Source organism: Trichosurus vulpecula, chromosome 4 (assembly GCF_011100635.1).
Source record: "Trichosurus vulpecula isolate mTriVul1 chromosome 4, mTriVul1.pri, whole genome shotgun sequence".
Lineage (NCBI taxonomy): Eukaryota > Metazoa > Chordata > Mammalia > Diprotodontia > Phalangeridae > Trichosurus > Trichosurus vulpecula.
This window is the reverse complement of record NC_050576.1, coordinates 416,821,217-416,842,714: the sequence shown is the minus strand read 5'-3', so window position 1 is coordinate 416,842,714 and position 21,498 is coordinate 416,821,217. Positions and strand designations below refer to the sequence as shown.

General features: G+C 37.7%; 1 pseudogene; it reads left to right on the top strand.

Moving 5' to 3' along the window:
• LOC118847355 overlaps positions 1-20,240 on the top strand; it is a 28,705-nt pseudogene extending 8,465 nt beyond the window's left edge.
• The last annotated feature ends 1,258 nt before the right edge of the window (positions 20,241-21,498 follow it).

Below are 21,498 nucleotides of genomic sequence, written 5' to 3'. Positions count from 1 at the left end.
TAATAAATTCTCACATGTATCCATACCTTTGCTTTGAAATCTTTTTACAATCTAAATTTTAAATTTTTAAAATTTTTTAATTTAATATTTTTAGTTTTCAACAGTGATTTCCACAAGATTTCCACATTTCTACCCTCCCTCCCACCCAAGATGGCATATATTCTAATTGCCCCTTTCCCCAGTCTGCCCTCCTGCCTTTCCCCAGTCTAACACCCCCTTATCAACTTTCCCCTTACATTCTTGTAGGGCAAGATAGATTTCTATACCCCATTGCCTGTATATCTTATTTCCCAGTTGCATGCAAAAACAATTTTTTAAACACTTGTTTTTAGAACTTTAGTTCCAAATTCTTTCCCTTCTTCCTCCCCACCCACCCTCTTTGAGAAGGCAAGCAATTCAACAAAGGTCATACATGTATAATTATGCAAAACACTTCCATAATAGTCATGTTGTGAAAGACTAACTATATTTCCCTCCATTCTATCCTGTCCCCCTTTATTCAGTTTTCTCCCTTGACCCTGTCCCTTTTCAAGTGTTTGCTTTTGACTACCTCCTCCCCCAATCTGCCCTCCCTTCTATTATCCCCACCTCTTATCCCCATCCCCTCTACTTTCCTGTAGGGTAAGATACCGGGTTGAGTATGTATGTTATTCCCTCCTTAGGCGAAATCCGATGAGAGCAAGATTCACTCATTCCCTTTCACCTGCCCCCTCTTCCCTTCCATTTTAACTACTTTTTCTTTTTGCTTTGAAATCTTTGTGGCTATAACATAGTCTGTGGGGCTCTTACTGTCCTTCACTCTGCCTGATGTACTTACCTTCTGCAAAAGATGGAAGAAAGCTTGTCCCCTTTTCAGGTTCTCTGAATTACAATATTTTAACACAGAGATTTGTTTAACATGTATTATGAGCCTCACACAGGACTAAGCGCTGAGGATATATGGAGACAAATTAAAACTGTCCCTGAACTTCAGGAGCTTACTTTCTGCTGGGGGAAATGCAAGATAAATATAGATCAGAAAACACAAGGTTACACAATGAAACTTCAAAAGGGAGAAGGCAATGACTTTAGAGGACAATAAGAAAGGCCTTGTAGGAGGTGGGGCCTTAGCTGCTCAGCCTTATCAGTGATGGTAGAAAGCTTTAAGCAGATTCTTGAAATATTATTGTTGAGAATTCCTTCCATAAGAAGGACAAGTAAATTGATAAGGTTGCCTTCATGAGTCACTTTAGTATTACTATATAAACACACAATAGGGAATGCACCTGATAATATATGCTCAATGCTACAGATGAATGGCTTGTAAGAGGCAGAGGAAAAGGAAAACAGGTGAAAGTAGGAAATAGAAAGCTAAGAACATTAAACTGGATTCAGGAGACATAGATTCCATACTCAACCATAAACACTTTTATCTACCTAATTGGCTGGGTGGCCTTGATCAAATAACTTTAACTTGCATGTGACTCTTTGTGACCTCATTTGGAGAGGTTTGCCATTTCCTTCTCCAAATCATTTTACAGACAAGGAAACTATGGCAAACAGGGTTAAGTGACTTGCCCAGGGTCCCATAGCTAGTAAGTGTGTTGGGCCAGATTTGAACTTGGGTCTTCTTGACTCTAGGCCCAGCACTGCGTCCACTGTGCTGTCTAGCTGCGCCTACCATTTAAAAAAAAAAGAGGGCAGATGACAGAGGAAGGTAGTAGTGGCAAAGAACTGAATTTGAATGTATGTTCATCAATTGAGGTATAGCTGAAGAAGTTGTATTGTGATGGAATATTATTGTGCTATAAGAAATGATGAGGGGGATGGTTTCAGAAAAACCTGGGAGGACTTATGTAAACAGATGCAAAGTGAAGTGATCAATACAATGTACCAAGAGAATTCCAAAAGACTCCTGATAAAAAATGCTATCTAGCCCCAGATAGAGAACTGATAACTGAGTACAGGCTAAAGCATACTTTTTTCACTTTTTAATTTTTTTTTGCTTTTCTTTTTTGCTACATGACAAATATAGAAATATATTTTGCATATCTCCCCGTGTATATTTTATATCATGTTGCCTGCCTTCTCAATGAGTTGGGGAGGGAAAAGGGAGAAAAGGAAAAGTTGGAACTCAATTTTTAAATGAATATTAAAGTAAATAAATGACATATATTTTAAGATTTTCGTAATATTTAATTATATCTTAACAAGTAATATAGAATTAAAGCTAAAACTATATAGAAATAATTTTTCAGGGAATATGATTTCCAATTTTCTGTCATAACCATGGCTAAGTCAACAACAAGTTAGTTCAGACAAGGATAGATGGTATCTGAAGACTACACAACCGAACTGAGGCAGGGGTGGGAGGACTTCTCTTTCATATTTGGAGGAATTTCCAGAAGCTTTCATGTGGAAGAAACCTAAATAGGCAGTCCAATGGGATCAGGGAATTCCAGCAATAGGGAATGAGGTGGGTATAGTTTAGTGTGAAAAGGAGAATAATGATGAAGATATTCTGTCTGACAACATGTCCTAGGTGAAACTCTTGGCACGGAGACCTAGCCACTGAGACTGAAACTCAGGAACAGGAATCCAGAAAGCAATGCGTGAACCAGCTAAGACCTTAATTCTGAAGAACTAAAATACAGAAATAGTTCTTGATATAGGTACTAGGGAAAGGATGGGCAAAAGAGAGATGCTCTTACTGCACCTGGAGAATAAAGTCAGTGGTAAGAGAACAGATACATAGTAAAACAACAACCATCATTGGAAAAGCATAACAGCCACAGCCGGCCTAGTACCACTTTCACATCAAGCTAAGAACCTGAGCTAACAGTGAAGATTTCAAACTGCCTCCTTGGACAGGCTTGGTAGTAGAGTCTTGTGTAAGGATCACCTAATATGTGGAAGTTAAGTGGCTGAGGTTCAAAGGTTAGAAAAATACTGGGACCATCAAGTAGATAATTACATTCTCTTCCACTTTGTTCTTTATTAATAAGGGCATTTGAATGAAACAGGTTCTATTTATAGATCACGGTCTGGGGCTCATTCCGTTCTGATTGCTTAATACATCTTCATTTGGCCTATGCATCTTTCCCTTATAAGAAAGAATGAAGACAAAACAAAGATAAGCTGTTTCTAACTTACCTTTTGCTATCTGGCACGTGGCTTCAGTCATGTGTTTTTAAGGAGATGATCACTTAAAATAAACCAATGCGAGTGTAATTTGCAAAAGCAGGAAAAATATTCCATACATGCACACATACAAGCTGAGAAATAAACATTCATTCTCATATTTTGAACTGATTGGTGGATTGGGAAATCGTAGTATATCATATTTATAAGTGTTGGATACATTGATTTAGGAATTTGAAAGGCGGATTTTAGTGTGTGCAAGGTGGATTTTTGTTATTCTTTCTTATAGTTTAGTTTCCCAGGATCCATGGCCATAACAATCTCTATTTCCCAGGCTCATGACTTGTAAACATCTTCACCATGCTTGTGCAACATTACATAATGATAAATAATATAAACATTTGTGCTTAAATTGTAAATATCCACTGTGACTGTGAAGTGAGATGTAACGGTGAGAAATTGTAAACTTGTGAGGCTATTGTTAGCAATATGCCTTCTGTGTCTGTTGCCCTATAAAGCAGGTGGGCACTGGTCAGTGAGTGGGGGATCCCTTAGGGTTGAATGCACAAGCTGTAATGTTGTGTGTGCCTTGATTGGCTTGGGGGTAAGGAATCTCTGTTTGCCTCAACCATCCCCCATTGACACTCGAGAGGATTTAGAGGAATGCACAAGCTGTGCCTGTCTCAGTTGACCTCATGGAGAGAGGGGTAGTTTCCCCCTGCTTCATGCCAGTCCCTGCGAGAAGGGTGATTAGGGAATGCTGTAGGAGTTGGTGCTCCCACTATCAGGAAACCCTCTAGAGAAGACTAGACTAGAATAAAGTAAAATTATCAACCCCTCTAAATCTGTCTTCTGTCCTTCCTATCTGACCAGATCAAGAGCGAACCCGTACTAGCAGCCCTCCTGTGTGTTTACCTCTTAACAGAATTTTTCTTCTATCTTTAAGAAACTTGGGAAACTTTTCAATTAAAAAAATTGATTTTTAACTGTAAAAGCACTGAACATATGAGGCACAGCAACTACACCAAAACTAAGTCTTCACCTTAGGGATAAATGATGTCTTTTCCTCCTATAACTATTTCCTGTTGCTTTCACATCATCCCACCTGGAGAGGCAGAAGCGCTAATTAAATGCAAGTTACTAGCTACTGAATTCAGCTCTCACCTTGTTTCTCTTAAGCAGCAACAAATCCTGCTGTACAATATTGGCTTATTATCTTCTTTCTCCTCTACCTCAGGAAAATGCAGAATAATGAAGAACAGGAATAAACACTTGACACATCGGCTAACTAGAAACAAATGGGGACCCAAGGCCACTGTGCCAGGTGCTAATCTAAGTTCACACTATCTCTCCAATTAGGGTGTCTGGCCATCTAACAAGCATAAAGAAAACCTCAATGGCAAATGTAACCATAGGCTTCATCATTTTAATGCTTTGAAAGGTTGCAATTTGAGGCTGTATTTACCTTCATTTACACCCTTTTTTGTGAATATGTTCCCTGCTTTCATTTTTTATAAAGATTTTTAATTGTTTCTAGTTGGTAAGTTAACCAAAGGGCAAGTTCTCTTGTTTTGGGAAGGCTCAAATAATTTACTCCATTTTAATCCTATGTCTTTTTGCCTGTGCCACAGCAACCTTAAAGCCAATACCTCCTCTTTTCCTGAAAAGCAAAAATTTTTGGCTTCGGGTGCAAACAGGTGAGAGATGACTTGACAGATGGTGTGGTAGAGAAAAGGCTAGATTTTTTTTTATTTATGAGTGTGACTGTAAGTCATTAGTCCCTATGGCTTTCCATTTCCTCCTATGTAAAATAAATATAATATTTACACTATTTAACCCCACAGGGTGTTTTAACAACCCAGCTAGCAGCTTCTGTGGGGGCATAAGATCCCCCCACAGCCAGCACCCAGGAGGCTGCCGGGACGCCGGGAAAGCACAGGTTCTTTTTATCTGCTTAGACAAGGAAAGCACGGTGAAGGGGTTGACCAGCTTACTTTAATCCAGCATTCAGTTAGTCCAGGGGAGCATACAGGCAACATTCATTTTGTTCGGGGGAAAAAGCCAGCACCCCAAACTTCAGAACTAAATACAAACAAATTACAAATATCAACAGACAGACCAAATACAGATTACAGGCAGCTAGTTCAGGGGAACAAACAGCCAGCACCCTAAAGTTCAGAACATTCATATAGTTTGGGGGAAAACGAACCAGCAACCCGAACCTCAAAACCAAAATACAAACAAATTACAAATATCAACAGACAGACCCAGTACAATTCATAGTTACCAATATCTGGGCTCAGCCCGAGAGCAAGGGCTGGCCCAGAGTCACGCTTGCCACTGCTCCCGCACCAACCGGAAAAGGAAAAAGGAATCTTCAAGCCATCTTCTCCCCTCTTACAGAGTTTTTGACATCATCAAGTGCTGCCTGAATGACCAGGGCTGATAGGTTCTTGAGTTGGTCCCTCCCCCTAGCGCAGACTAGGTTAACACCCAATAGGGGATGGCTCTGGAGTCAACACCTCCCCTCAGCCAGCCCCATGACTCATCACACAGGAAGTTCTCTGTTTCCAGGCATGGTCGCTGGGCTTCCTACCCCGGAAGAGAAGCCCCAGCACCCAGCGAGGCTCAATGAGGTAAGTTGAGTCACTCAAAGAAAACAAAGGCCATTCTGGACACACAGGGTTTTCAGGCTTTTAAAAATTATGTTTCATTAACACATTTTATTTTCATATTACAGTCTCTTTAGGTATATCTTCACCTCCAAACCTTAATATTAGACCATCCTTTGTGACAAGGTAAAAGTTAGGTAAAAAACAATTGATGTAGTGATTACATTTGGTTCCACATGCAATTTTCTGCTCCCATAATCCCTACCTCTCTGGTTATTGTAAGGATCAAATGAGATCATATATAAAGACTGCACATTTTACTAGTTATGTGACCATTGGAATAGTCATTTAACTTCTCTGAGTCTGTTTCTTCATCTGAAAAATGGGGATAATAGAACATAAGTCACCTGTCTCATAGGCCATTAATTGCAAAGGTTGGAGACAGTTGAGTAAATCAATTATTCACTTCACCTCACTTAAGAATAACTAATTAAATACTCTGGTTCTATGTTGGGGGCTGGCTAAAGTCACGCTGCCATCCTGTTAATTCAGGATTGATGATGAATCAAAATGAGACCCTCGTAGGGCAATGCAACTGTTAACAAAACTCTAAACAAAACAAAAAAAAGTTAGACACAGAACAGAAAGGATATTTAACAAGGATACTGTAGAATTTAGCGTGGGTAGATATGGTCAACATGGAAATACATCTGAATGACAAGGCAGGCTTTGGCAATTTGTGTGGTCTTTTGACATCTTCCAAGTCTGAAGGGCCCCTGATTCCAAGCGGGTGCCATTTTATGCCTTTACAAGATTAGACAACCATGACAATACAACAAGATACTACCAGCAAGCTATGTGAAAGGAAGTAGAGCTTAAATGTTAGTCCCCTGGGCCAATCAAATCCCATGGACTGTTTAAGTGTCATTCAGGAAAAAAGTACCCTAGCATCTTAAAGGGAATAGTGGGGGAACCTTGGTAGATAGTGGTACTATCAAACCCTGACACCTTTATCAGGTGACAGCATCTCTATGGAATCAATCCTCACCTTCAAAACACTTAAAGTAACTGATCAACCAGTTGAGAATATCTCTACTGAATAAATCAATCTAGGGCCTTAGATGAGGTACAAGAAATCAATGAAAGCTAGTGGATGAAATGAAGCGACACTGAACAGGAGGTCTTCTTTGGATTGGCTGAAGAACCTTGGTACAAAAGAGCAGGAAATATCAGAACTCATGAGATTGCCGCTTTCCAGATATTGCCAGTGCAGACTTGAGGGCATGGGGAGAGTCAAGATGCCCTTTTTCTTGGAACCTGAGATTTGAAGAACCAAGCCACCAAAACAATTTATTCATTAAACAAATAGTTATTTTGCCCTCAATGTCACTCTAGTCAAGGTTGATATAGTAAGGATTTAGGACATAGGATCTCAGTAATAAAGAGTACACAGCCTTGGCCAAAAATTGATTGAGTATATGTTTTAAAGCAGGTTTCACACAATCATATGTACCATTCAATGAAATATTAGCTGTTTTATTTCAAACAATGCTCAACTTTTATGTTAATCACTCAAAGGGAGATGTATTTTTGGTAGATTAATATTTCCATAGTGTAAGACTTAATTTACTTTCCATAACTTCACTTTTAATTATTTCTAACTTGCAAGTAATAAAAGGAGCAAGATATTGTGTGTAAGGGGGGAGTAATTAACTATTAGAAATAATAGATCATAATGCTTAATCATAACTAAAAACTATTTTGCAGCAATTATTCACTACAACAATAGGTTGACTTAGGAGAAGAAATTGTTCATGTTAAGGAATGAGAAATTAATCATACATAATCAACAAATGGCTGCATTGATGAAGCTGACTATAAATGGAAAGAAATGTCACATAGCTGTACTTTTAAAATAAACCACTGACCTTTACTAGTACAAAGAAATCTTTGCTTTTATGTATATATTGTATTCTACATTTTCCACTCAGTAACAACTGGGTTGGCCCTAGGAAAAATGCGAAGGAGGCAAAGTGACTCTTTGGTGCCCACTTTCAGTGTTTCTGCCTGTCCCTTTTCCCTCCCTGTTCTTTACTCATTGTCCTTATTCTTTCCCCTAGTTGTCCAATGACCCCTACTGTGGTACTCTATTTAAACCCTATAGACAGCACTTCCATGTTCCAGATTTTTCCTACACTCTTTTGTCCACATTCTATGAACACATAAACACAAGTTTTACGTGTCATTTTCCTAGAATTCTTCTCTGCTAGATAACAGCCAATCCTATGAAGTAATAGGCCAGTTGATAGTGCAGTGGGTAGAGGGTCAGGCTTGGAGCGAGGAAAATTCATCTTCCTGAGCTCAAATCTGGCCTCAGACACTCACTAGCTGTGTGACCCTGGGCAAGTCACTTAACCCCATTTGCCTCAATTTCCTCTTCTTCAGAATAAGCTGGAGTAGTAAATGGCGTATTACTCCAGCATCTCTGCCAAGAAAGTCCCAAATGGGGTCACAAAGAGTCAAACACAACTGAACAACAAAAATATGCATGAAGTCATATATGCTAAGGCAGAAGTGTGCTGATAAATACTTAACAATCAGCTCTCCAAAAATACATGACACACTTTAAAGTGTTAGCTGCAGTATTAACATTTTCTCCATTGTTTTCTTAAATCTAGATAACCAACAAAACAATAAATCAGCCCTCAATTTTTAGCATTTACCAGTTCCCACAATATAAATACTCACACAGAAAATTTCACAATTGGATCTCAGGAATCAGTATGTGCTGGCTTTAGCATCTCCCGTGCTAAGATTTTAATGGATATTACTCTATCAATGCAACAGCCAAATATATAAATGTTTAAACAACTCCAAGGAATACTTCCAGTGACAAGGATCTCATGTCAAAGATCATTGGGCAAGATGTTTGAGTATAGTTTTATGACATATTTTGTTTATGTTTTATTATTCATATATTTTTGTATATGTTTATCCCATATGTGGGATGTCATCCCACATTGGTGACTGACTACTCTGTCAGCCTTGCCACTGAATCTAAAATTTCTTAGAATTATAAAAAGTTAGAGCAGGAAGAAGCATTAAGAATCATCTATTTTAAGCCTTTCATTTTGCATCTAAGAAAATTGGGACCCAGAGAGATAATGGATCTGCTCAAAGTCCTATAGTTTAGTTATATTACCAAAGACAAGACTAAAACTCAGGTCTACTGGCTCTTCCTATAATACCATGTTATACATGAGTTAAACTGTCACTTCAAAAAAAGTATCAGCAAGGTTATGCTAGAGCTAGCTCCAACTGGCTCACAAGAGCTGATTGATAAATGTTTAGCGCAAGCATTTAAACTTCAGAAATCAGTAAAAACTAGAAATCAAGATGTGATTTCAAGATCTAGGTTTACACAAGTCATGGGGAAAACAGTAATGCATATTTAATTTTAAAATGTGCCATACATTTTCGGAAAGCCAGTATTAAATATTTACCACTACTTTCATTATCCCTACCTCCACCCCTGGTGAGTAGGAACCAATCAGCTTCCAAAGCAGACCATTCTACTTCTGTACATCTCTAACTGTCTTTCCCCTGAAATCAAGGTTATTTTAGCCTCTTTCCATCGTCTATCCATTGATCCTAGTTCTGCACCAAACAGAAAAGTCTATGTCTTCTACCCCACAACAGCCATTCAAATGCCAACTGCTCCGAGTTTCAATTTAATTCAAAACAGCACTAATTCTTTCAACTGATTCTTATATGACTCAAATTATTTCAACATCTTACTGTCCTCTTCTCCACTCTGTAGTTTAGAAAGACTCTGTAGTCTTTCTATGGCACTCAGATCTGAAGACAAGACTGGAGATATGGTCTGAGCAGGTTCAGGTACAGAGTTTCTATCACCTCTTTTTCCTGGAAGCTGTTTATCTCACTACAAGCCAATATCTCATCATCTTCATTGTCTGCCACATTACAAATATTAAGTTCAATATCCACTAAAAGCTCCATTATTATTAGCCCCCATTTTAAGATGAGAAAACTCAATAACTGAGAAGTTAAAAGACCTGATCATAAGTGTCAGAAGTAAGATTTGAACCCAGGTCATCTTGACGCTAAATCCAGCACACTATTATGCCTCACTACCCAGCAACAGCACATAATGAGCACATAGAGCTCAATTTGTGTCATTATTACATCCACCAAAGCATATCGCAATCTCCCTATACTTGAGTCAACGGCCTTCGCTCGTTACTGAGGTCTAAACAGTTCATGGTACCTCATGAGATGATAATGAAAATCTCCAAACTGGTTTTCAGATGACATAAACCGGTGCTATTTCCCGGCCCACACTCAAACACTTTCCTACATGATCTTCCAGGGCTGTGCTTTACTCACATAGCCCTTGAGAACTCAGGGTCATCTACATACCACAGTGGGGAAAAAGAATAACGGGCTTTAGTGGAGGCTGTATTATTTTATGCTTCATTGCCATTCCATGACTAGTATGCTAGACAATGTGTGTACCAACGTACAAAATTAAGATAAGAACACGGCACAAATCAGTAAATGGCCAGTTATGTGCTACTTACATTTGTAAACAGGATTCTGACAAGCTTCTTTCGATAAATAAGTACACCCCCCCACCCACCCCACCCCCCCACCCCCATCTATAATAGCTTGCTGTGTGTGCTACTTTGGGCTCTTTTTTGAAAAGTGTTTTTGTGTACCTTTGAAACATTCCTTTTTGATGGATGAGGGATAAAGAGATGATTAAGTCACATACAGACAATGGGACAGCAACAACTTAAGATAATTTTTCATACAAATATAAGATTTTCCTTTGCCTACATCTGGCTTTCAAACTAGAAGACTAATTTTAGATGGCACAGTCAAGATGGTGTAAAGAAACCTGTTTAAATTTGTTTAATTCAGATTTTGTTATTCGGTTTCAACATGCAAGGAGGAAATAAGGGTTTAACTCCTTAAAAATAAAGCAAAATGGGGCAGCTAGGTGGCACAGTGAGTAGAGCACTGGCCCTGGAGTCAGGAGGACCTGAGTTCAAGTATGACCTCAGACACTTGACACATGTACTAGCTGTGTGACCTTGGGCAAGTCACTTAACCATAATTACCCTGCCCCCCAAAAAATAAATAAAATAAAGCAAAACAAAACAGGTTGTATCATTTACCTAGAGCTAGAGTTCTTAACCTGGGTCTGTGAACCTGGTTGGCGTAAATATTTGTGTGTGAGGTTATGCACATATATTTCCATTTATATATTTATGTATGCATGTGCTTATGTACATATATGTAGGTACCTGTAGACATATACAACTACATTTTGATATAATTGGTTTTGTTGAAAGCCTATGTATTTTATGCATTTAAAAAACATTCTGAGAAGTTCATAGACTTGAACATATTGCCAAAGGGGTCCAAGAACCCCTGCCCTAGAGGGATAGGCAACTAAGTAGAGAATGGATTGTGTGCTGGACTTGGAGTCAGCAACACACGATTTTGAATTGTGGCTCAGCGATTTACTATCTGTGAGATCTTGAACAACACACTTAACCGCTCAGCCTCAGTTTCATCCCCAGTAATAATAATGCGTACTTCTTAGGGTTGTTGGGAGCATCAATGAGATGACACATGTAAGGTAAAATCCTTGTTGTTATTATTTATTCCCTGAGCGGATCTGAAAAGATCACTGAATTTGGAGTCAAAAGACAAGTTCAAATTCTGAATCTACCATCTGTGTGACCCTCAGCAATTCACTTCACTTATCATAGTCCTAATATATGAAAAGAGGGGGGTGGACTAGATAGCTAATACCAAAAGTTCCTTTCAGCTCTTCAGTCCTATGGGTTCATTAGAAATATCTGAGGCTACAATGACATTTTAAAAAGTGGATAGGTGGCTATGTTTTTTAAAGATTTTAATTTATTCAATAAAATATTTCCATATAAATAAAGCATTTCCGTAACAGCACAACAAAACATGAAACTGCAAGTCTACTATGCACAACTTGCTATTCCTTTCAAATAAACAACAAAATTAGCAAGTAGACTACTTTTTTCCCCTTTTTCTCCTCCCCCCACCCTAGAGATGGCTATCATTGGACACAAATAGATACATATAGGTAAAATTATTCTATACATACTTCTATTTACCAGTTCTTTCTCTGGATACAGATAGCATCTTTCTTTGTATGTCCTTTATAATTTGAGTATTTATATACTGGGTATTTATATAAATATAATCTGAGCATTTATAATGGTCAAAATGACTTATTTGCTGAAAGTCATTCTTAAACCAATGTTGATGTTACTATATACAATGTTCTCTTGGTTCTGTTCATTTCACTCTTCATTATTTCTTGAAAGTTTTTCTATGTTTTTCTAAAATCATTGAGCTCTTCATTTCTTATAGCACAGTAGTCTTCTATCACAATCATATAATACAACTTGTTCCGCCATTCCCCAATTGATGGACATTCCTGCAATTTCCAGTTCTTTGCCACCACAAAGAGACCTACCATAAACATTTTAGAATATATGGTTCTTTTCCTTTTTCCCTAATCGTCTTTGAAAACAGACCAAGTAGTGGTATTGCTGGGTCAAAGGGTATAGGTAGTTTGATGAAATCTTTGGGCATAACTCCAGACTGATGAGAACCAAAATGGTTGGATCAGTTCACAATTCCACCAATTTTTCCCAAAATTTGTCACTTTTTCTTTCTATAATTTTAGCCATTCTGGTAGGTGTAAAATGATATCTCAAGTTTGTTTTAATTTACATTTCTCTAATCAATAAAGATTGAGAGCATTTTTTCATGACTATAAATTGTTTTAATTTCTTCACTGGAAAACTGCATATTCATATCCTCTGACCATTTATCAGCTGGGGAATGACTTGTATTCTTGCAGATTTGGCAAAGTTCTTTATATATTTTATATACAAGACCTTTACATGATAAACTGTATACAAAGTTTTTTCCTAATTTTCTGCTTTCCTTCTGATCTTTATTTGTACAAAAACTTTTTTTAATTTAATATAATAGAAGTTGTCCACTTTACACCTGTTCTCTGTCTCTTGTTTATTCATTAATTGTTCGCATATCCATAAGTCTGAAAAGTAATATTTTGCATGTTCTAATTTTCTTGTAAAATCTCTCTTTATATCTGGGTCACGTATCCATTTTGAGTTAGGCAGCTATGTTGAAAAGTTTATGGAAAGATAGGTACACTACTCTTCAGTAGCGTGTAGTGCTATGGATTATTATAACCATTTTGAAAGGCAATTTGAAATTATTCTAAAAAAATGACTAAAGCATTTATATCTTTGACTCAAATATTCCACGGTTTGGTATATCTTCCAAAGGAGGTCAATAATGAAACAAAGGCCTCATATGTACCAAAAATATTTATAGCGTTAGCTGTTGCAGTAGCAAAGGACTGGAAACAAAGTAGATTCACATTGAATGGGGATTGGTTAAATAAATTGTAGTACATGAATGTAATGGAATATTATTGCACTGTAAGAAACAGTGACTATATGGATACAGGACAGATATAAAAGGTGACATCATAAACAAACTAGAAAAACAAGGAAGAAATTACCTTTCAGATCTACAGACAGGATACCAATTCGTGACCAGAGGATAAAAAGGATCACAGAATATTAATTAATTCAAATGTTTAAGAATAAGAGCCATTCCCCAGTTGATAAATCGTCAAAGGATATGCGTAGGCAGTTCTCAAGGGAAAAAAATCCAAGTTATCTCTAGACATATATACATATTTTTAATCAACAATGATTAGATAAACTCTAATTAAAACAGGTTCTACCTCATACCCATTATATTGGCAAAGTTGACAAAAAAGAGGAAAATGACAAATGTTGAAGTGGGAAAACACATATTATTAATGTACTATGGAAAAAGCCGTGAATTGGTCCAGCCATTCTAGGAGGCAATTCAGTACTACATCTCAAAAGTTATTAAACTATGTATACCCTTTGACCCAGCGATACCACTACTAGGCCTAAAAAAATTAATTTTTAAAGAAGGAAAAAGAGTCATACGTACAAAAAATATTTATAGCAATGTATTTAAAGAACTGGAAACTAAGGAGGTGCCCATCAATTGGGGAATGACTGAAAGAATTATGTTGCAGTACATTAATATAATGCAAAATTATTTTGCTCTAAGAAATGAAAGGAATGGATTCAGAGAAACCTTCCTTAATTTTTACATGTACCTCTATTCACAAATAGAAAGATGAATATCTATGTATATTGTATTGTATATACATATGTGTGTGCATATGCATATATACGTATATGTATGTATGTATGATGTACCTTTGTGAACATTGATTTGTATAGTCCTTATCCCTGGATTTGCTAATAAATTAAATAACCACCTTTTCAGGGCCTTAGAAACCATGACAACCATAAAAATGTTTTTGAATTCCTAAGCAAAGGGATTTATGAAGAGACAATTGATGAGAATACAAAAATCAGGGAAGAAAAAATATATATTCTTTAAATACATAAAGGATAGTGCCCCTGGTCTGTATCTACTCAGCATAAGTTGTCAGGTTGTAGCTGCATTTAATAAGAAATATCATGCTTACATAGTTACCACTAGAACTAACATTGAAATCAGCATTAATTACAAGAATTCTTCTGTCAGTAGGCAGATTCTAGAGTGGGTTTTAGGGACTGAAGTACTAACAAAAATGCCTAAGAAATTTCTCCACTACATTTTCTACATTTTCATAGAACACATCTAAATAAATCAGTAGTGTGGGTGGGTTGTTAGGGAATGCAGCAGCTTAATGTACTTATGTTGTAGCTTTGAAAACATGGATGTATGTGGAAATTAAGTGATAAGAATTAAATGGTCAAATCCAGCCCCAAATATATTTTGATGACACTGCATATCACAGATCACAGAGAGCCTATAATTCTAATAAAGCAATAACTGAGAGACTGCTAGTTGTACAAGATGGACAGGATAGAGTTATGGGAACGCTAAGCACTCAGTATGCTGAGTCAGTGCCACACCTTGCTCTAGACAGTCCTATATTCAAGAAAACAAGCTAAAACTGCCTAGTAGAATGCTCTGCACCCTGAGTATTCACTGAATGATGAACAATTGACTGACTAACTGACCTCAGATACATTCCTGAGGACCCCACAACCAGAATGGTGGTGATGTAATAGAGGCAATTCAGAGCTATTGTATGCTATAAATTACCAAGCCGAAGGGAAAATGGATTTATAATAATTTTAAAAATAAATATGAGTAGCTAGACAAAATAGGGAAGACATCAAATGCTACCCAGTACCAAAGGATGCTTATATACTTTAACAATTCCACCCTCCCATTCAGTCCATCTTAATAAGAAGGAAGGGGCAAAATGAAAAGAAAATTGAAATGGTATATAAAGTGAAATACTTCAATGATTCTACCTTTCCATTCAGTCTAACTTAATAAGAAGGAAGGGGTAAAATTAAAAGAAAAAAGAAGTGGTACATAAAGTATAATCACATACTCTGGTCATAGGAAAAATGAGATTATTGATTTTCCATTTATTAAACAGAGGCTAGAAAACTATCATATAAGACATTTTCAACTTGACAGACTGATAACATAGTATGGGGTGGGGGTTGGGGGGACTGAATTGAACTCTTGGAAATGGAATTCATGGACACCCTATCTCAAGAGGTATTTAAGAGCATATTTTATTCACTCCTGCAATGACATGCTAAAGTTTTTCACGTGTTCAAATAACATGAAAGCATAACTTTTTTTTTCCTCAGAAGCATCTTAAGATAGTACAACTGATTTACCAACTTCTCCATAAAATCAAATTAGGGTCAAAGCCCACTTTCCAGAATTAAGTTCTATTCATTAGAAATGGTTTCCCATGACAAAACAGGAAAATTATAAATGCTGGATAAGATGTGGGAAAATTGGAACAATAATGCATTGTTGGTGGAGTTGTGAACTGATCCAACCATTCTGGAGAGCAATTTGGAACTACGTCCAAAGGGCTATAAAAATATGCATACCCTTTGACCCAGCAATACGACTTCTAGGGCTGTATGCCAAAGAGATCGTACAAATGCGAAAAGCACCCACATGTACAAAATAATTTATAGCAGCTCTTTTGGTGGTGGCAAAGAATTGGAAATCAAGGGAATGCCCATCAATTGAGGAATGGCTGAACAAGTTGTAGTATATTAATGTAATGGAATACTATTGCGCTGTAAGAAATGAGCAGGAAGTTTTCAGAAAAAAAATGGAAAGATTTATATGAGCTGATGCTGAGAGAGGGGAGGAGAACCAGGAGAACATTGTACACAGTTATAGCCACACTGTGCGATGACTAACTTTGATACACTTGGCTCTTCTCAGCAATGAGAGGTTCTAAGACAACTCCAAAAGGCTCATGATGGAAAATGCTATCCCAATCCAGAGAAAGAATTGCGGAGCCTGAATGCAGATCAAAGCAAACTATTTGTTCTCTCTCCTTATTGTTTTGTTTTGTTTTTTCTTTCTTATGATTCATTCCATTGGTTGTAATTCTTCTTTACAACATGACTAATGTGATAATGTTTAATATGAATGTATATAGAGAGCCTATATCAGATTGCACACTGTCCTGGGGAGGGAGAGGGAAAGAAAGGGGAGAAAATTTGAAACTCGAAAGCTTGTGGAACTGAATGTTCTAAAATAAAAATAAATTAATTAATTTAAAAAAAAGAAATTATTTCCTTAGGGCAAGCAATCAATCAACAGTCATTTTTAAGCACCTAAATGTGGGGTAAAGTGCTTGGTACTGGGGATATATGTACAAAGAATAAAACAATCCCCACTCCCAAGAAGCTTACAGTCTAATATAATATACAATTGTATTATATAATAATAAATATTATGTACCATAATTGTAATTATAATTAATTATAGTTATATATTACACATCAGATAAATATCTAGTAAACAAATATTAACTAATACAAAGCATTCGGAGAGGAAGAGCACTAAGAGGTGAGAGGATAGTCAATGCTGCATCTTGAAGGAAGAGTGGGACTTTATGAAGGGAATATAAGGAAAATGTGCATTCTAGGCACATAAGATAGCCAATGCAACTGCAGAGAGATGGCAGAGACAATGTTCTATGTGAGGAACAGAGAAGACAAGTTTGACAAGATTACAGAATGGCACAAGGGAAGTGATATCCGATGAAAGTGGAAAGATAGGTTATTTTGAAGATATAGAGATCAAGCCCTTCGAAATCTAAAATTTCCGGTCTCTTATGGAGAAGCTAGAGGTCAATTGAATAATTTGTCTTTTTCATCTTAGCTTAGAAGTGTTGAGTTCCTTAGTTCAGCAACCTCATCTGGAGGTGACAGTGATGACAGTGGAAAAAAAAAAACTTAGACGGCAGAAAAAATTAAAAACAAATTAACATGGGAAAAAGATATAAATCAAGTGGCAAAGTCAGGAGTGAATCATCAAAAGACCTTTCAGCAGGAGTGAGTACACTTTGCATTCTCAAGAGGAACCTATTATGTTGTTGTTGTTGTTGTTGGTGGTGGTGGTGGTGGTGGTGGTGGTGGCAGCATTATACTTCAAGCAGCATATTAAAAAATAGATTATTAGGATTTAAAATATGTTTTACACTCATAGTAAAGAATCATCATCCTTCAAATGGAATATAGGAAAAAAAAACTTAAATTGTGATTGCAAAATAAAGCTTTACCTAATAAGAAAAATGTGAAATTAATAAGAACTTATTTAAGTTAAGAGACAAGGATGCATGCCACTTCACCTCACAAAAACCAAACTCCACAATCTTGTGCTTTACTTATGAAGTCCAAAGCTCTCAAGTGGTTTTCAGTCATCTTTACTTTTTATAGCTGACGGCTCTCTTATTTGCCTAGGAGAGAAAGGATAGGATTCAACCAATGAATACTTATGTTCTCTGCGCCTACCCTATATTGTGAATTAAAATAGTTGTCCTTTATGTAAGGTAAAACTTCTAAAAGTGAGAAATGCAAGTTCAGAGCATTTTGTGGAATACCAAAAGTGACTTTAAACTAAGATTTAGTAATATCTTATAGTGGTGATGTAATGGTGACTCATTTGCTCAATTATGTTCTCTTGAAAGTAGCCATCATGATTGATGTCACTTTGGCCCCCTTTGCTAACAACCTGACCCCTAGACAGTTCCATTAGGTAAACTACAACTAAGAGATGACCCAGATCATCTCTGGAATGGACAAAATAATGAAAAGATGAAACTACTACCAAATCTTTCTCCATGAAACCCCCAGACATCTCATATCAGGGGAAAAATGAAGATGAAGATGAGAGGGGTTACTCTCAAAAAGAATTTGCCAGAATGGGTTCACTAAAAAAAAGTCATGCCAGACTAACCTCATTTCATTTTTTTGACAGGATAACTAAACTAGTGGATCAGGGTGATACCGAAATCACAGCAAGGCATTTGACAAAGTCACAATGTCCTAGTGGATAAGATGCAGGTATGTGGGAGAGAGGTGTTTCAGTAAATTCTAAACAGTCGTTGAAAGCTCATAATCAAAGGGTGTTTTTTAATACGTGGTAAGCTGGAAACAATCTCTACTAACCCACAGCTGATGTGTAAAATTAAATAAGAAGAATTAAGAGAATAATAGATGCAAGAAACTCACTAATGTAAATTTAAAAAAAAAATCAGAGGGAGCTAACCTCTCAATAATCGTAATGGTGAATCTTACTCCCAGAGAATATATATAGAAATTTTATTGCCTCCTTTCATAAGAGATGAGGGACCACAGATATGGATGGTGTTGTGAAACTTTCAGATATTGTCACTACATCAGTTGGTTTTGCCTAACTATACATCTTTGTTTTGCAAAGTGGTGAAGGATTGAGTGGGATATCAAGAAATGACTGTGATGTAAGAACACAGGGAACAATAAAGTTATTTTTTAAAGAAAATAAGATGTAGGGGTTTTAATTGACTTAAAGCTTAATATCAGTTAATAGGATAATGTTGCCACCAAAACAAAATCTGATCTCATATTATATAAATAGTATAATGTCCAGAACAGGGGAGAGTATATACCATGCATTGGTAAGAGTCAGACTAAATTTGTAGTATTGTGAGGAGTTCTAGATATCACATTTAAAGAGGGAGGGAGCCGCAGTCCCTTCTCATTTTAGAGGTGAGGAAGCTGAAAGGTTGTGACTTGCCTAAGAACATAAAGGCAGTATCAGATGCAGTATTCAGCCCCAAGTTCTTTGAGCCAGTAGCAAAGAGAAAAGCTATTTTTACATATCTGAAGGGCTACCATGTGGAAAAGAGATTAGAATTATTTTGTATGATTCCAAAAAAAAAGAAAAGAAAAACCCCCAAAACAAAACTAGGACCAGTAAACAGAGGAGTGTCAAAGTATACAGGAAACGGCACAAGCCAAGAAATCAGAAGACGTGAGTGCCGATTCTTACTGCCTTTTTGATGCCTATGTCACCTTGGGCAAGTAAATTTACCACTCGGAGCTTCATTTCCTTACCTACAAAATTAAGGGTGTCCGGAGCCCGACGAGCCTTAGGAACCGGGACTTGGCTCCGAGGGGGAGCAGGGGGCAGCTGCAGCGGCAGCAGCGGACTGCGCGGGCCGGCGCTGGGAAGCGCAGCACGCAAGAGCCCGCGAGCTGGCCCAGCTCTGCTCTCCAGGCAAGCGGCTTCAGGAATGGTGCTGTGTGATCCTCTGCTTCTTCCTCATCGCCTTCAATCTGTGCCCTCTCCTGCAGCTTGCCAGCCTGGATCACATACACCTGGTGCTGCTGGGAATATTTGCAGGGGCCCTCATCGCTGACTTCCTGTCCTGCATCGGGGGGCTGATACCTGGGGCTCCACGGAATTGCCTGTGTTGGGAAAGGCTTTTATCCGGCCCTTCCGGGAGCACCACATTGACCCCACAGCCATCACCCGGCATGACTTTGTCGAGACCAATGGAGATAACTGCCTAGTTTCGCTGCTGCCTCCGGTGAACATGGCCTACAAGTTCAACACCCGAAGCCCTGGTGAACTTTATCAGCTCTATCCATGGGAGTGTTTTGTCTTCTGCCTCATCATCTTTGGGACTTTCACCAACCAAATTCATAAATGGTTTCACACCTATGTTGGGCTTCCACGATGGGTCCCTTTCCTCCAGGACTGGAACATCATCCTACCCAGAAGGCACCACCGAATCCACCATGTGTCCCCCCATCAGACCTACTTCTGTATCACCACAGGCTGGCTCGATTACCCATTGGAGAAGATTGGATTCTGGAGATGGTTAGAGGATATTATCCAAGGACTAGCGGGAGAAAAGCCCAGGGCAGATGATATGAAATGGGCCCAGAAGATAAAGTAGTCCCCAACAGCTTTCCTATGAGCTCTAACCTTGTTGCCAACCTTTCCAAACAGCCTCTCTCTCTCTTTTCCTCTAGTGAATCTCTATTGTCCCTTTCAGCTACCATAGGATGGAATTAGAGTCTTTAAAGACCATTCCTCAGAGCACTTAAGAAGAAGGGAGTTTCCAGCTCCTCCTGGCTGCAATGCTCGAAAATGACAAGATGTGATGTCACTTATGCTGAGGTCTCTACCATGATCAGGGCAATCACCTTATGTAGTAAGTATTGCCAGGAGACTTAACCAGGCAAGCTTTCCTTGGGACTTCTGGCTACCTTTTCCTCTATTTTTTTTTGTTTCTTTTTATTTAGCAGATTTGTGGTAGCAGCTACATCTTTCAGAGCTGCTGCAGTTACAGCAGTGGACAGAGGTGGCTGTTGGTGGCCTTGACCAGATGATAAGGCACCAGTAAATAAGAAAATGCCAAAAGGAGGTGCAAATAGCTGATTAGCAGGAAAGTGAATATTGTTAATGTCCTGTTGCAGCTTAACTACCAATCTCCCAGCAAATTTTACCAGTAGTCATAATTCAGTTCCAATTTACTCTTACAAGCTTATTAGCTATAACACAGCCAAGAAGGCCTCTTGCTACTTCTTACACAGGACATTCTATCTCCTATCTTCATGCTGGGAATGAATTTTCTCCTTTACAAAAAAAGAATTAATTATTATGTTTTAGTATTTTATTTCCTCCCAGTTACATGTAAAAACAATTTTTGACATTCATTTTCAAAATTTTGAATTCCAAATTCTCTCCCTCCCTCCCTAGTCTCGCCCCCCCCCCCATATTGAGAAGGAAAGCAATTTGATATAGAATATACAAGTGTAGTCATGCAAAACTTGTCCATAATAGTCATGTTGTGAAAGAAAACATAGACAAAAAAAAAACTCAAGAAAAATAAAGTTTAAAAAGACACCATCAGTTCGTTTTCTAGCGGTGAATAGCATTTTTCATCATAAGTCCTTCAGAGTTTTCTGGGATCGTTGTATTGCTGAGAATAACTAAGTGATTCACAGCTGATCATCTTAGAATATGCTGATATTTGTACACAGTACATTTCACTTTACATCAGCCCATGAAATTCTTTCCAGGTTTTTCTGAACGCATTCTGTTCATCATTTCTTATAGTGCAAAAGTATTCCATCATAATCACATACCACAACTTATTCACCCATTCCTCAATTGATGGGCATCCCTTCAATTTCTAATTCTTTGCCCCTAGAAAAGAACTGCTATAAATACTTTTGTACATATAGGCCCTTTTCCTGTTTGTTTTGTA